Raw genomic sequence first — 15,699 nt, forward strand, 5'->3', positions numbered from 1 at the left:
CACACAAAGTTTGGGTGTCATTATCGTTGGGTTGACCCTGCATGAAAAAAAGGACTAGTATACACTTCAGAAAGAGTCCTGTCTACTAGAGATCTTTTTAACAACTAACTAATAAGCAGAAATTATGAGAGACTGGGTCATTCTTAAGAATACAAACCTAATCTGTCTTTCTTTTACAGAATGTAAATTTCCTATAATTTACATTCCTATGCTATTCGTATTCCTATTCCTATTCGTATTCCTATTCCTATTCGTATTCGTATTCGTATTCCTATTCCTATTCCTATTCCTATTCCTATTCCTATTCCTAAATTCCTATTCCTAATTCCTATTCCTAATACCTATTCTTATTCCTATTCCTAATTCCTATTCCTAATTCCTATTCATATTCCTATTCGTATTCCTATTCCTATTTCCTATACTATACAACCAGTAATCCATCTGTTCTTTTTTTGCAAGGTCAGGAGTGAACTATGGAAGAAAAAAATGTTTTCTTTTTCCTCTTCCCTTGGCTTGTTAAGATTTGTGTGGCTGTTTGTTGCCATTGAGGAGGATTGAATCTTTTGATCCTAGTGATATGATGGCATAGGAAATTATTTGGAGCTGGATAGGTCAATGGAGAATGGGAGGGGAGGGAGTTAAAAGTTGTTTCCAGTAGGCCAAAAGAATGTGGATACTGTCTCTTCAAGGTGCAATTTCTTACTTCAACAAACTGTTCATCTATGAGAAACAGGGATAAAAGTGTTCAATTTGGGACCTAAGGAGTTCATATGGAAATTCTTGGATTTCTTCCAAACACACATACATGTTGAAATTAAATTGTGATTCCTACTTTGGAGACTGAGCCTTCCTGCTCAGACAGAAGCGTGCGTGTATGTGTGTGTTTGTGAGTGTGTGTTGATGCTCTGTCTCTTCTGGATCTCTTGACACTTTTTGGTGCATTTTTGTACTTCTTTGAATGTGCATATGCGGACTTACCGATGGTGTATTGACGGCATTCTAAAGGCCCTCAACAGCCTGAGATAGAGCAAAACTCTCTAAATTTCTACCCTGGTCAATACATTTTCTGTGCAGCACACAGAGCATTAGGAGCACGGTCACCTAGAAAGAGGAACTGCTTGGCTGTGGAGACTGCACTGGGAATTTACCTCCTGGAAGCTGTTTTCTCTGCTCATTTCAGACCTCTAACTTCAACATAGTTGTTGAGCTGGTCCTAGCAAAGGAGAAAGAGCAGGACATCAAGATGCGATTTATTAAACCAGTGATAACTTGATTACAAAGAACCAAATTAAAGACTCTTTTGTGTTTTCATTTCTTTTCCTGGCCTTCTCCATAATGGGAGAGAATGCCTTCACACATGGCCTTAGAATGCCGTACTGGAGTTAGAATGCAACAGCAGTCAAATGAAAATAAGATGTATTGCAGCTTACATAAAGAATGAAAACTGTATCACACAAATGTTTACAAGTCCAAGTAGACAGCGAACCCCTGTACAATATGTAATTTATGCAAGGGATTGCATCTTTCTTTTGTAATGAATGCACTAAGCAACCCTGTATATATTTTACAATGTCTTTACAGAGAAAAAAGAAAAAAAGAATCATTTACTGTAGTGTTGTAAAATAATGCACTTTTCTAATTTTTTCATTAAAAATCCTATGGCACGTTTTCAAATGTATATTGTTTCTTTTATATTGAATGTGGAAATGTTAACTTCCTGTAAAATTGCACTACAGAAGTAAAATCCACTGTTGGAACTTATTTTGTTAAAGCAGAGTCCCTTGACAACCAACAGTTGTTTATGATTATATGATATGTGTGTGTGTGTATATATGTGTATATAGTGTATATGTAATGTATATATATGTATATGCACACACACACATAGAACTAGTGATATGTGTATATATATAAAATGATATAGGTCCAGATTTATATATGATTGTATTAATATAATATCTATAGATTGATAGATATATAGATATGTATATATATTCATACATACACACAAGAATCACAATGTACAAACCCAGAAAGGATTACTCATTAAATTTAAGGGGGTTGGGGAGGGGGGGAGAGAAAGATGTCATATACAGAAGATATTTTGCATTGCAATAAAAGCTTTTTTGACAAAAGTACGTGCAGAGTGAAGTATGAACCTTCATCAGATACCCAACCATGCTGTTCCCAGAAGAATACAGCACGGAATAAGCAAAAGGGAAGTGCTTTAGGGGAGGCTTAAGAGCAGAGTTCATACATGGTAGACTGGAGCTGGCTGTTGAGACTCTCTCCATTGCAACGTTGTGGAGTGCTGAAGAGAAGATCTTAGGATACCAAAGTAAACAACATAACTTCTCCTGACTTGAGGAGAGCAGCATTTCACTCACAGAAGTATTAATCTAGTGCTTCCTAGCAAAAGAGGGGAAGTGGGTTTCGGGATAATTCTAGGTGGTAGGTGTTGCTCTGAGGCACAAGCACTGTATCTTGTTTGGGATGGAGCATTGGGCAACTTGTACTGTCATTGCTGTCCAGGTGAGTCACAAGTGAAGTCAGGCACAGGACCTGCTTTTGTCCTTACGATGTGATTTCTACACACCACTGCTCATGGAAGAATTCTAAGTATCCGGAGCTAATATTTCATGTTTGAGAAATATCTCACTAATAGGAAGAATGGAAGAATCCAATCTTTTTAAATTTTCCTTTTTTACTTTTGCCTTTTTTTTTCTTTTCTCTTTTTCATTTTTTCTTTTTTCGTTTTCTTTTTTCTTCCTTTTTTTCCTTTTCTTTTCTTTTTTTCTTTTTTCTTTTTTCCCGATGATGCTGGGGCCAGAAGCTGATCCCAGCTGCAGAGAGAGAGAGAATCAGAGGTTTTATATTTCCTTCCAACAGCCTTGATGAAAGAAAATGTCTAGATGAGCAGTGGGATTAGTTAAACATTACAAGAAAAAACTGGTTGCAGCAAATTTGCCATGACATGCAGTGAGAAAAGAGACCAACTACCTTGTGCAGTGTTAGAGGAAGAAACCATTTCCTTAATGCAGAAAGTACTTGGTAGAAGTCACTGTTCTGTATTATAACGAGAGTGAGATTAGCTTGTCACCATAGCCTTCATCTGTTCTTGATGTATATGAGACTCATTTAGAAACGAGTGAAAAGGCAACATATCCTGTGTGTTGGGACACAGTCAGTGTTATATGCACCCTGTATTCAGTCTCTGACAACATTAAAACAATGAAAAATATGCTTGTAAATACTTCATTTTCTGATGTTGAAGACAGGAGTTCTTATGGCACAGAAAGGAGAAAAACAATTTATTTATCTCCATTTAGCAATAGAGATACCCAAGCAATCCCACATGCGTTTGCTGCATCCCACATGTGCTGCATCAGATAACATCTCTGTTAGTCATTAAAATCAACGATCTCTTTTTGGAGTGGTATTTGCCAGCATATTTTATCATCTCGATTTATCCAGCATTCACAGACAAGCCAAAGTGGTGTTGAACCCTGTCCACCCCTTTTGCAAGCAAAAAAAAATCCTCTTTGAGTAATTAATTAAGCAATCGATAATATAGACTAGAAGACCAGATTTTAAAGGGTTTCAGGTAGTGCAGTGGAATGCCCAGGAGGATTTGAAAAAGACCTCGTGTACTGAACATTTAACAACAGGAATGTTAGACTTCAGAGGAAAAAACCCTCCAATCCTTCATGTATAGGCATATAAATATATGTATAAATCTAAATCAAAGTCACAGATGACTGATTGCTCAGGGTTTGGCTGCTGCCATGTGCCTGGGTCCCGTCTCAGAGGACGAAAGAAATGAAGCATCCTGCAGCAAAATGCAAAAGCCTGCTCAGTCCACATCAACCGCTTGGTTGACAGCAAACAAAATATCTCAGGCGCTGAAAATGGGTTTGTGTCTGTAATCATGCTGTGACCAAATCTCTGCATCTTTCTCACCTAAGGCAATGTCTTCAGTTCAGCTTGCCCATTGTAAAAACAGGGACTTCTGAGAGGGGACAAATGAGGGAATTGTACTGGGAGTGTACAAAATAATGAGCAGTACAGAAAAGGTAAAGGAGCTCTTCCCTGTTTCTACCACGACAAAGCAATACCAATTAAACAGAAACCAAATCATTTAGAACTGAGAGAAGGAAATGTCTTTATTTCTGTTATTGAAAGAAAAGAAATGGTTTTAGGAAATAAAAGGCGTATTTCTAGGATCTTCAGAGCCAGGAAAAAGCTGTTACGTGATTAAAATGCAGAAAACGAAGAAGTCTGGAAGACCTGCAGTGTATTAGTCCAAGTTCAGCCACTGAAGGAGGTATAAAAGACTAGTTGCTGCTTATATTCAGACTATCTTTGGCTCCAATATTTTACTGCTGGGAAATTTTGACTATTGAAGCAAAGGAAGAAAATGTTCCTATAGATGAAGTTAATGTACTGTGCCACTTTCATAGTGGCTATTAATGGAAGCTCTTGGCTTTAACACTTGATGCAGATTCAGATGAGCTCCCCTGTCTTAGCACTCTTGTTATTTGTTTCAGGCCTGGCTGGGGTGGGAACGTATCGCTTATTTTCTAAGAGGTTGGAAATGCTAGAAACTACTGACCTGTACCACCTCAGGCTGTATGGACTCCACTTGGAAGTTAATCTTTCCCTTCTACCTTCTAGTCAAGGTTGAGAGGAAGAAAATATATCCACATTACTTCTCTATAACTACACATAAATGTTCTTGTGTCACAACAGATGCCAGTTTCACACTGGAAGTTTGGATCATATGAATGAACTTGGTATTTCCAAAGGGAACAACCCACAGTGCTGACATTAGATTTAGGTTTGAATAAGAGGAGAACATACAGTACACCTTGATCACAGGGAATTTCAGGCCTGACTCGACATTTCCACTTTGCATTTATCTGCTAGAGAGGACCTAGATTGTCCTAAAGGAGATGCTAGATCGCTGATGCCACAGGGCAGGAAGAGCACCTCCTCAGTGTGTCATACCATAGTCAGCTTAATCTGGTTTCCTTCTCTAGGCAAAAGCCATCAGCTGACTTTCAAGCAAGGAAGACAGTTTACACCATCCTCTGGTGTCCTGTGCTGCACAGTGCATCATGAGCAACAGACTTTATCTTGCGTTTCACTGTTGTACTGATGAGTGCTACCAGCTGCATTTTGAATAGTAGGATGCAGAGACAAACTGCAAGATGCTGACACATCTGTGGAGTTTTAGTACAGAGGTTTGCTGTGCTGTACGCAGAAAGTGAGAGGAAAAGAGGCCAACTCACAACGTGAGTGACCTTGATCTCAAACTGTGAATTATGCCTCTTGATGACACATTTAGTGCTATTGCTGTGCTTTTCTTTCCTTATTTCTACTTCTTAACAAGAAATTCCATGTATAAAAAGGGGGCTGCTCAGACATGTAGTCACCCTGCTCCTGCAAGATTTCTTTGGGAATATTGTCCTTGTCTCTGCCTTAGAAGATATGGGTTGAAATAATTTTCCCAAAAGGCAAAAAGAAACAAGGAGCAAAGATGGAGCAAGAAGACAACCTCCTGCCATTCTAGACTCAAATTGCCATTGTGAAGTATGTGCAGTATGAGCGATCCCAGCTTGTATTTCTATATCTCTCCCCCCACTGTGCATGGGCTCTGACTATCACAGTATGGACTCTGTATTTCAGAATCAATCTGATCTCAGCTCACTGAATTTGTATTACTGTAAACAAGAGGAATATTTGAACTGATGTGTTAAATTAATCTGTATTTTGGTGCAAGAGCCTGTGGGGTGATGTGAGCCAAACAGTTGGGTGGTAGCGTAAAAGCCAACATCACTGAGATGGGACTCAGCTGAATACAGATGTAGTGAAAAAGAAAGGAGAGGGTAGAGTAATTAAATTAATCTGAATTGTTTAACCAGTCAGATCTAACAGAAGAATTTACCTCATTTTTTCAGCATTGCACTAAGCAGTTTAATGTATAGCCTACATGGGCGCTTATTTGAGCCAACCCAGCCAATCAGTGCAAGTTATAACATCTTGTTAGTTCTGCTTATATGGTTTAGATTTAGGTAGCCTTGCAAGGAGCAGGTAGGGTAGTTGGACTCGATGATCCTTATGGGTCCCTCCCAACTAAAGATCTGTTACGATTCTAAGGTTGTTCTAAACACTTGACTCTTCAGGACAGACCCAGACACACTGGGAAAAATGTCTCCTATTCTTTGGTCTTATATTGATGATTACACTTTATTTTGACTGCAGTTGTGCTTAATGCCAAGCAAAAATGGGGCCATTCAGCTTGGCATTGTACATGGACAACACTGAGACAAATTGGCCCCTCAGAGTGTTTATAATCTAATATGCTATTATGCATCACTCTCCTGGGACTGTTACCATGAAGAAATGGGTTGGGGAACCATATTCTGCTTCTCCAGTACATCAAGTGGTCATAAGCAGGTAACTCTGCTACTGATGATGTGTCAGAGAGGGAGCGAACACCACCTTAGGGCTGTTTGTAGAGATCATCATTGAAAATGAGGGGAAGGCACATGCAAGGAAGGTACCACAGGGATGAAAAGGGTGGGAGAGCAATTGACTAGAGCAGGTGAAGAGTCATCACCTGTACTGTGTGTCCATGCCCAGGACATGCCCATGCCCTGTCCTCCTCCCAGGAGGAGGAGGGCAGGAGGTGCTGCAGGCCTGGAGCAGGGATCCTCTCAGCTCTGGAGAGACCCTGCAGGAGCAGAGACCCCCCCTGCAGCCCAGGGAGGGCCCCACGCTGCAACAGGGGGGTATTTCCTGCAGGGAGCCAAGTGGAACCTTGTCCGTTATCCAAGGTTAACCCACCACAGCACCCAAGTGGAAGACACCCTCAGCTTGGTCTGACTTCAGTGTTGTCCCAGCTTGAAGCAGGAGGTTGGGCTGCAGAGCTCCTGGAGACTCTCCCAGGCTGTGACTCTGTGTTTGACTCAGTGTTACATGAAGGGAATCAAGACTTGTCCCATAGATATAACAACAGCGACACAATGACTACTTAAATATAGTCTCTCAATATCAAACCACACTTCTTCAGAGACAATAGATCTGTCACTCCAAATGGACACAGTGGAAGATTTGACCTGATGTCCATGAATTAGGAGGAAGATTAAATGAAGCATAATCACTTAAAATAAATCTCCTGCAAAGCACAGTCTCTCACAGACATTTCTGTAGCATCCTGGACTTCCCTCGTCATGATCACACATTCATCCCCATATTCCACCATATAAAACATCATATATACAGCTCCACTGCCTCCCAGGGAGAGCTGTGTGCAGGCTCTGGTGGGTAGACATTAATCATTCAGGACAGCGAAGTGACGGATGGCTGAGTGAGCAGGGCACAGTGTGCTTCCATTCTCAAAGAAGGCTGTGATAAGCAGGAGCCAGGGTTGTAAGGACATGATTATTAGTGTAGCTGTCTGATTACCAGAGAAACAGCAACAGAAAACACAATCTGGTTGCAACTGCTACCCGAACACCTCCTCTCCTCTGGAGCACCTCAGGGAAAGGTTAAGTCATGCAGGAAACGGATGGCCCTGCAATCATTGCAGCCTCGTGAGCTGCCTGTGAAGCAGTGTTATATGCTGAGCAGAGCGCAAGACAGAGGGAGCTGGGTTGTTCCCTCTGCTTCTAGAGGAAGAAGTGACCCTGTACATATGAACCATTGCAAGTCAGTCTCTCTTTGCCACCCCGACTCCGTGGAAATGCATAAAGAAATGTAATCTCTTTGACCACTGACTCGGGAAAGGGATGGGGAAATCAGGGGCAAAGAAACAACTGCACTCATCAGTGTTGCTGCATCTTGCCTGTCCCCTGGGAAGCTGCTGCGGGCTCAGTGGTGGGCCTGGGCTGTCTCCTTCAGTCAGGGGGGATTTCCCTGTGTGTCACAATTGATGCTAGTGCAGACAGCAATACACCACCTCAGAGAGACAGGTTGTTGACCTGAAGATGTCTGGGTAATAAAAGCAGCATTCACAATGATGCCAAAACTTTTCCTTAGTGGAAATCTCAATACAATGATAGAGCGAGGGTGTGAAAATGCCGGAATTCAAGTCCAGGTTGGATGGAGCTTTGAGCTACCTGGTCTAGTGGAAGATGTCCGTGCCCACGGCAGGGGGGTTGGAATTAGATGATCTTTAAGGTCCCTTCCAACACGAACCATTCCGTGATTCTATGAAAAGAAATGAACTTCCTTCTAGCCACCTTCTAAGATGGACATAGGTCTCTGCGTTGGCATATAACTTGAAGAGAGACCCTTTATAGACCTCAGCAGGCAGTGGGGAGAAATGATGCCGTACACACACACTTTGCCTCCTCCAGCTAGCTGACTTACATGTTGTAACTGTTTATCTTCACCAACTTTATCAAAAACCATGCTCTGGTACCCCTTACTGAAAGGTAGCTTGAATAAATCACAGTCACATCAGCTGGGAGGCACGTGCTGCTGCCTCTGGGAAGAACAGAGGACTCAACTCTCCAGTTCAGTGGTGCTTGGCTCAATTGATTCACAAAGAAAGTGGCCACAGAGAGAAAAAGTTATGCTGGTGTGTTTGTGAAAACTCCTGCACACCCTCATCATATGTAAAAAATTACCTTTCCCAAAACTTAGTTTGGAGGTCATCTGACTTACACAGCCTATGTTCTGATTAATTCTGGATTCTAGATTAATCTGAAGGGGGCCTACAAGGATGCTGGAGAGGGACTCTTCATTAGGGGCTGTAGCAATAGGATAAGGGGCAACAGGTTCAAACTGAAACTGGGGAAGTTTAGGTTAAATATAAGGAAGAAGCTCTTTACTGTGAGTGTGATGAGGCACTGGAGCAGGCTGTCCAGAGAAGTGGTAAATGCTCCATCCCTGGCAGTGTTCAGGGCCAGGTTGGACAGAGTCTAGGGCGACATGTTCTAGTGTGAGGCATCCCTGCCTGCGGCAGGGGGTTGGAACTAGATGATATTAAGGTCCTTTCCAACCCAAACCATTCTATGAGTCTATGATTCTATGATTCTCTTCCAGCAGCTGTTTTCATGGCTCTGCTTATCTCCAGTTCATGTTGCCTTCCATTCTGCTTCAGTCTGTTCTTTATCTGTGCCATCCATAGCTAAAGGACAAGAGTATTTCTCAGCTACTTAGCTTGTAGACAGGAAGCTGCATGAACTCATGCACCAACTCTAAGGATGCTTCTGAGGGAATACTCTGTGGCAGTGATTTAGAGGTCCAGAAGAAAGAAAAGAAACATTTGCATTCAATTTTCAATAAGCAGATGGTACACAGCTTGTTTTATACCGCAGTAAATTTTGAAGTCCCTACTGAAAAATAAGCAAAGCAAGCGTATTCACTTTTATTTCAAACTTTCCCTGTTTCCATGGCAATATCCCAGTGAGGTACCACGAGTAAGTAGATGCTGGGATATGAGGTATTAAATAGTTCTTTTTCTCTGCATCATGAAAGGCAATGCTGAGATCCACATGTAAAGAAAAGAAAGTCAGGAAATGACACAGGAACACTGAAGAATTATTACACTGAGGATGAGAAAAAATCCAACACTGTGAATTCAGAGAAGACAAATCTTTGTCCCTTTGTTTTAACCCAGTGCAGCTCAATTGATTTTCAGTAGAACCGTACCGGCACTAAAAAGTTCAGACCATTGGGGTGTGGGAACTAGATGATCTTAAGGTCCTTTCCAACCCCAACCATTCTATTATTCTATGATTCCCACATTATATGGGTGTTTATGGAGAAGATGGAGCCAGAATCTAGTTGGAGCTGTGCAGCAAATGGATGAGCAGTAACAGACACAAGCTGTAGAAAGTGAAATTCCCATTAGGTACCAGGTAAACATGAATAACAATGAGAATGGTCAAACCCTGGAAGAGGTTGACCCAGTACTAACCTTGAAATAATCAAACCCTGATAGGAAAATCTCTAGAGCAGCTTGATTTATCTTTGAAGCTGGTTCTTCTTTATTCAGAGGTTAGATGGTCAAGTTCTGCTTCCAACCTAAATTATTGTTATTATTTTTAAAGACATTTATAGCTCTTTTCTCACTGTAAAGTCAATGGATCAGGTCTTACTGAGCCCCTACAAATTTACGTTTACTTATAGGCCAGCTTCTGTAACAACTAAGCTAAATACCAAAAGGAAAAGTAGCTGAGTTTCTGAGTTCTGAAAGTCAAAGAGCATCCTGCTATGGGGCCCAAGAAATCTGATGTGTTCCTATCCCTTTGTTCTTGTTCTTACTGTACTTAATTTATTACTTTTGTGGTTTATTATTCTATTCAGGTTTATTTTATTGATACATTTATTACTGATTATTATAGACTATGTTTCTCTAACACAGCCTGAGTTTTTCTATTGAATGTACAATACACCATTTCTCCAAACACAGCAGGTATTGGTGTCTTTGCTCAGTTTGTAACTTCTTTGCCACCAGTGCAACACCACATCTCTTCTTGTTTCTCTTGGGGTCATACTGTGAGTATTTTTCTTTCTTCCATTTCTTTCCCAGCCCTTCCATTTGCCATCCTGTAACTGTTTCTGTTAACAGAGATCCTATGCAGTGCCTCTCCCATCAGTCCCTTGTGAAACAGCCACTTGTTTGTGCTTCAAACAGTGACTCCAAGCTTGTTTGTTTCATTCTTTAATCTGGAAGAAAGCTGGGTGTGATGCTCACCACCTTCCCAGTAGTTCTATCTAGGGGTTGACACAGAGGGCTGTGAATGCTCTATGTTGAAAGGGGATCCTAAAAGAGTGGCATTGGTTATTTGATTAGAGTGAACAATTTAAGTATATCTTGAGCCTGCCTTCCCAGAGGAAGAGGCGCTATCTGGGCTCTTTGGTCCTACAAGCCTTTTCACACATCACAGGAAGGGCTAAAGGATTCCCATGGGTCTAACACTCAGAGATTGTTAAGAAAAGATTCTTGGCTTGCAGAAAAGTGAGATAGAAACCCACTTAGCACAGCCCCATCTCCTCACACAGGAACAACACCTTTTTCTATAGAGCAAAAGAAACCACTGCTTGTGAGGTGGGCAGTGATAGAATCATAGAATCATGGAATCGCAGAATGGTTACGGTTGGAAAGGACCTTAAGATCACCTAGTTCCAACCCCTGCCGCAGGCAGGGGTGCCTCACACTAGAACATGTCGCCCTAGGCTCTGTCCAACCTGGCCCTAAACACTGCCAGGGATGGAGCATTTACCACTTCTCTGGGCAGCCTTGTTCCAGTGCCTCATCACACTCACAGTAAAGAGCTTCTTCCTTATATTTAACCCAAACTTCCCCAGTTTCAGTTTGAACCTGTCGCCCCTTATCGTATTGCTACAGCCCCTAATGAAGAGTCCCTCTCCAGCATCCTTGTAGGCCCCCTACATATATTGAAAGGCTGCTATGAGGTCTCCACGCAGCCTTCCACAATCCATGATCCATGACACTGGAAATTTCTGAGTTCTGCAAACCATTTGTTTGAGACCACTTTAGTTGTGGAGAAGGGATTTAGAAGGAGCATCAGTCCTGTTCTGACGCCAGGAAAATCATTTGTAGGTTAAACTGAACACACACTGGGTTCCATCCCGATCCTGAGGCTGGGTGTGTTTTAGCAAAAAGCACAACTGAAAATATTTGATGTGACTGGTCCTGTCTGAAACTGACCAGAAGCACCCCAAACACCAGACAGCACCAACTGCTCAGGAGCTACTTTAGAAAACAAATACTTCCAACAAGCACTTTCTTCTGTAGCAACAGATGGCTTGAAGCTGCCACGAGGAAGAATTCCTAATAAGGTCCTTTAATGGAGCTCCTGCAAAGGGCAGAGGAGGGAGAGAAATGTGCCCTAGATTCACAAAGTGCTTATTTGCACTCATGCTGTCCTTCTCTGACCAGTTGTAAGGGAAGAAGCAGAACCTCACTGCTTCCTTGCAGAGATAAACCTCAGTTAGCAAAGGCAAGCCGATGAGATAAATACAAACCCAAGCAAGCAGTTTTAAACAAAGACATGAGTTATAAGGTGGCTTGTTTTCAAGGTTCATTGATAGTATTTTGGGAGGGGAATGTGTAGAACTGGGATGGAGCTTTTGTACCTGCAAAAGCAATGACGTGTGAGTGCTGTGCAGAGAGTGTCAGGCGGAGAGACCCCTTTGCCATCTCTGCTGCAGAATCTCAGAAAATCAATACTAATAATATTAACATGCAGGGAGGCTGAAATGAAGTGTATGCACCGGGGTTGTGATATTTAAATATGGTCTTTTCAGCGAGCAGCAGAGGATAACGAGATATGACAGGGAGAGCAGTTCTCAGATCCAGAACTAATGAGAAACTTAGACCCCTGAAGTTACTTTCTGTGGTGCTTAATTTTCACTCTTCTGGCTCTATGAGTAGAACTCAGATGTCCTGCATGAGATCTCTGGGTGTCTTATATTACGTCCAGAACACAAAACTCGGAGGCATATTTGAGAGACCAGAGGGTTGTGCTGTCTTTTAGAGAGATCTCAATAGGCTGGAGAAATGGGCTCAGTACAAAAGAGACATGGGAATATGGGGGTGAGTCCAGTGAAGGACGGCAAAGATGGTTCAGGTATTGGAGCATCTGACATGAGGAGAGGCTCATATGGGACTATTCAGCTTCAAGAAGAGAAGGTTCAGGGAGGTCTTACCTGATGGGGTGAAGTGAAGAAGGTGGAGCCATCTTGTGATGTCCAAGATGTCGTTGGTGGTGCCCAGTAACAGGACAAAAGGAAATGACAGAAATTTAAATAGAGGTAATTTCATATAAACATAAGAGAAAACACTTCTGTTGGAAGGGGGGAGGTTGAGGGGTGCAGACTCTGGAACCAGCCACTCAGAGAGTTTGTGGAGTCTCCATCCTCGAAGGAACTCAAAACCTGAATGTATGTGGTCCTCGGTGTACTCCTCTAGTTGATGCACAGTCCTGTTGACACTATGGACCTTCATGGGCTGCAGCCTGCCTCACCATGGACTGCACCATGGGCTGTAGGGGAATCTCTGCTCCAGCACCCCCCTCTTTACTGACCTTAGTGTCTGCAGAGCTGTTTCTCTCACATTGTCTCACTCCTCTCCCTGGATACTGTCGCTCCCGCACAGTAATGTTTTTCCCTTCTTAAATACATTACCCCAGAGGCACAACCACCGTTGCTGATGGGCTTGGCCTTGGCCAGTGGTGAGTCTATCTTGGAGCTGGCTGAAATTGATTCTGTCAGACATGAGAGAAGTTTCTAGCAGCTTCTCAACCCTGCAGCCTCACTTCTACCAAAATCTTTCCATGGTAACCCAATACAATGGCTCTGTAGAATCTGAAGACAAATAATGAGGCTTCACTCTGGCATTCAACTGTGGCCATCATAGGGAGGAAGATAATTTTCTTCCACGGTGTCTTAATATTTATCCCCTGACCACAGGAATATTCATTAAATATCTTTATTGACTATTTGGTTTAAAGACAGTACTCTTTCGAACACTAGTGGGGCCGGGCCATGGGGTGGGGATAGGATACTCTACTTGACCTAGTAGGAAATCTTTGGATCCGAAGAAACTGCAAACTTCAATTATAAGCGAGTGAAGGGCTCTATGCATGGGTTGTCTTTTGTGAGGCAGCCAGATGGTGAATGGGTTGTGTAAGTCCTTGAATAAGAAGGCTGAGAAGCATCTTTCAGCTTATTAGCTGAATCACAGAGTGTGAAAGAAACTTTGAAACCTGCTAGACTAGAAAGTAGTATATTTATAGAAACATCTCTGTGAACTGTATTATCTATTCCTACACTGCGTACTCTGTCTGGTATTACTACTATTTGCTCTTACCTTAGCCCAGCTTGAAATAAAATGATTTAGAGATAATGGGCTAACACCACATCTTTTCATCCTTTTGGCATGCCAGTCATTAAAATGAAATTGCTGAGCTCCAACAGCTCTCAATTCCTGGAAAATCGCAAGTAAATGGGGATGTACATCTCCTCACACCCCACAGGGTGCCTGACAGCGTGGTATTTGGGAGCAAGAAGAATATTCTCGTGGCCACTGTTAAGCTAGATCTTTGACAGAAGTTTGTGCTGAGGCTGTTGAGCTCACAAGGGCTTTAAGGTAACACTGCAGAGACATAAGCAACTGGATGCTATGGCAAGAACAGATTGATTCCACTAAGACTGTATCCTGAGAAGATTGTCCTCTCCCTGGAAGAATTGCTTGGCCGAGAGCCCAGCTCCTTGGGTTACAGGAGTAGCCCATGAATAGTCTGTGTTTGGGGAGGCTACAGTTAATTTATTTCAATTTGCCTGAGAACCTGCATCAGTCCGAGCAGCACTTGCCACAGACAGTCCTGCTTTTTTCAGAATGCAGTTTTGTAGCAGATATTGATACCAGCAAAACAAAAGTATCTGGGCTTATCAGGCCTGATTATGGAGGTATATGTTGTTGTATTTGTAGATCTTTCCCTGAGCATCTCGGTACTTTTCTTGATGCCAAGGTTAAGAAGGTTAATGGTAGTGTGAGAAACAGTTACATCTTTAATCAATCAAAGCCTACTCGGTGAGAAACAGATCAGTGTAATGTAGAGGATTAGTCCTAGCAAAGGTCCACACCACTGCAGAATAGTAAAACCAATTCCCATGGTGCTCAGCTATCCTTGCAGCAAGCCACATGTGCTGGCAGAAAGATTAATTCACTTAAGCAATACCGTGTAAGGAAACAGAGCACCTGAGGTGTTAAGAGCTGGATGAGGCACCATCTCCATAGAATCATAGAATTGTTTGGGTTGGAAAGGACCTTAAGATCATCTAGTTCCAATCCTCCTGCCATGGGCATCTCTCCTTACGCAAAGAGTGGTGGGTGAGACTTGGCACACAAGATGGTGAGTGGGATGGTGGGTATGTGCGGGGTGTTAGAAAAGGGAGGGATGTACCAGGGCCCAGAGAGCACCCCCTTGCTAGTCTGTCTGAGGGGATGCCCTTCCCATGGGGAGACACTGTTAGAGAGCTCCTTGGTGGACAACCCAGCCTTGCTGTGCACTGCTGGGATGGAAAGAGAAGCAACAAGGGAGAGCACCCCTTTGTGCAGCCCCTGGCACAGCAGCATCCTGGTTCTACATGCACAAACCTGAGCTGGAAATCCAACTGCTGTTTCCTAAAGAGTAACATCTAGTGGAGTTCTCACACAAATATACATTCCACAGCAGACATAGAGAAGGCTGCAGTATAGAACAACAGCAGTAGGAAGGCCAGAAGGAGCAATGAGAAGAAGCTGTATAGGAAGACACATCAGGATGGCGGAATACATAGGGAGCAGAGGGCAACTTGAGAAGGAAAAGGAGGCACCATTTATGACTTCAGAGTCTTTATCTCAAGCCTTTTATTACAGGGCACTTATCTGTGCCCTGTAGCAAGATGGTTCCCGCTCTTCTTCCAATTCCTACAGGCCAGCTGCTTCCAAAGTCACTGTTTTCCCCACCAAATTGCTGCTGAGCAGAGGAGAGTAATCAGCACATCACATACAGCCTTTTAGGTGTTTTAAATCAGGTCAGTTGTGTGGCCAGATCTTGCTAGGTTTGGGATTTGGGGCTGGGGGATTGCGATGTTTCAGCACAGCAGTATGTTATAATGCCATGGTACAATGGGAGATTGCTTGGGCTGGTGGGTCAGTGCATTACTGCTGTC

Source organism: Strigops habroptila, chromosome 1 (genome assembly GCF_004027225.2).
Source record: "Strigops habroptila isolate Jane chromosome 1, bStrHab1.2.pri, whole genome shotgun sequence".
Lineage (NCBI taxonomy): Eukaryota > Metazoa > Chordata > Aves > Psittaciformes > Psittacidae > Strigops > Strigops habroptila.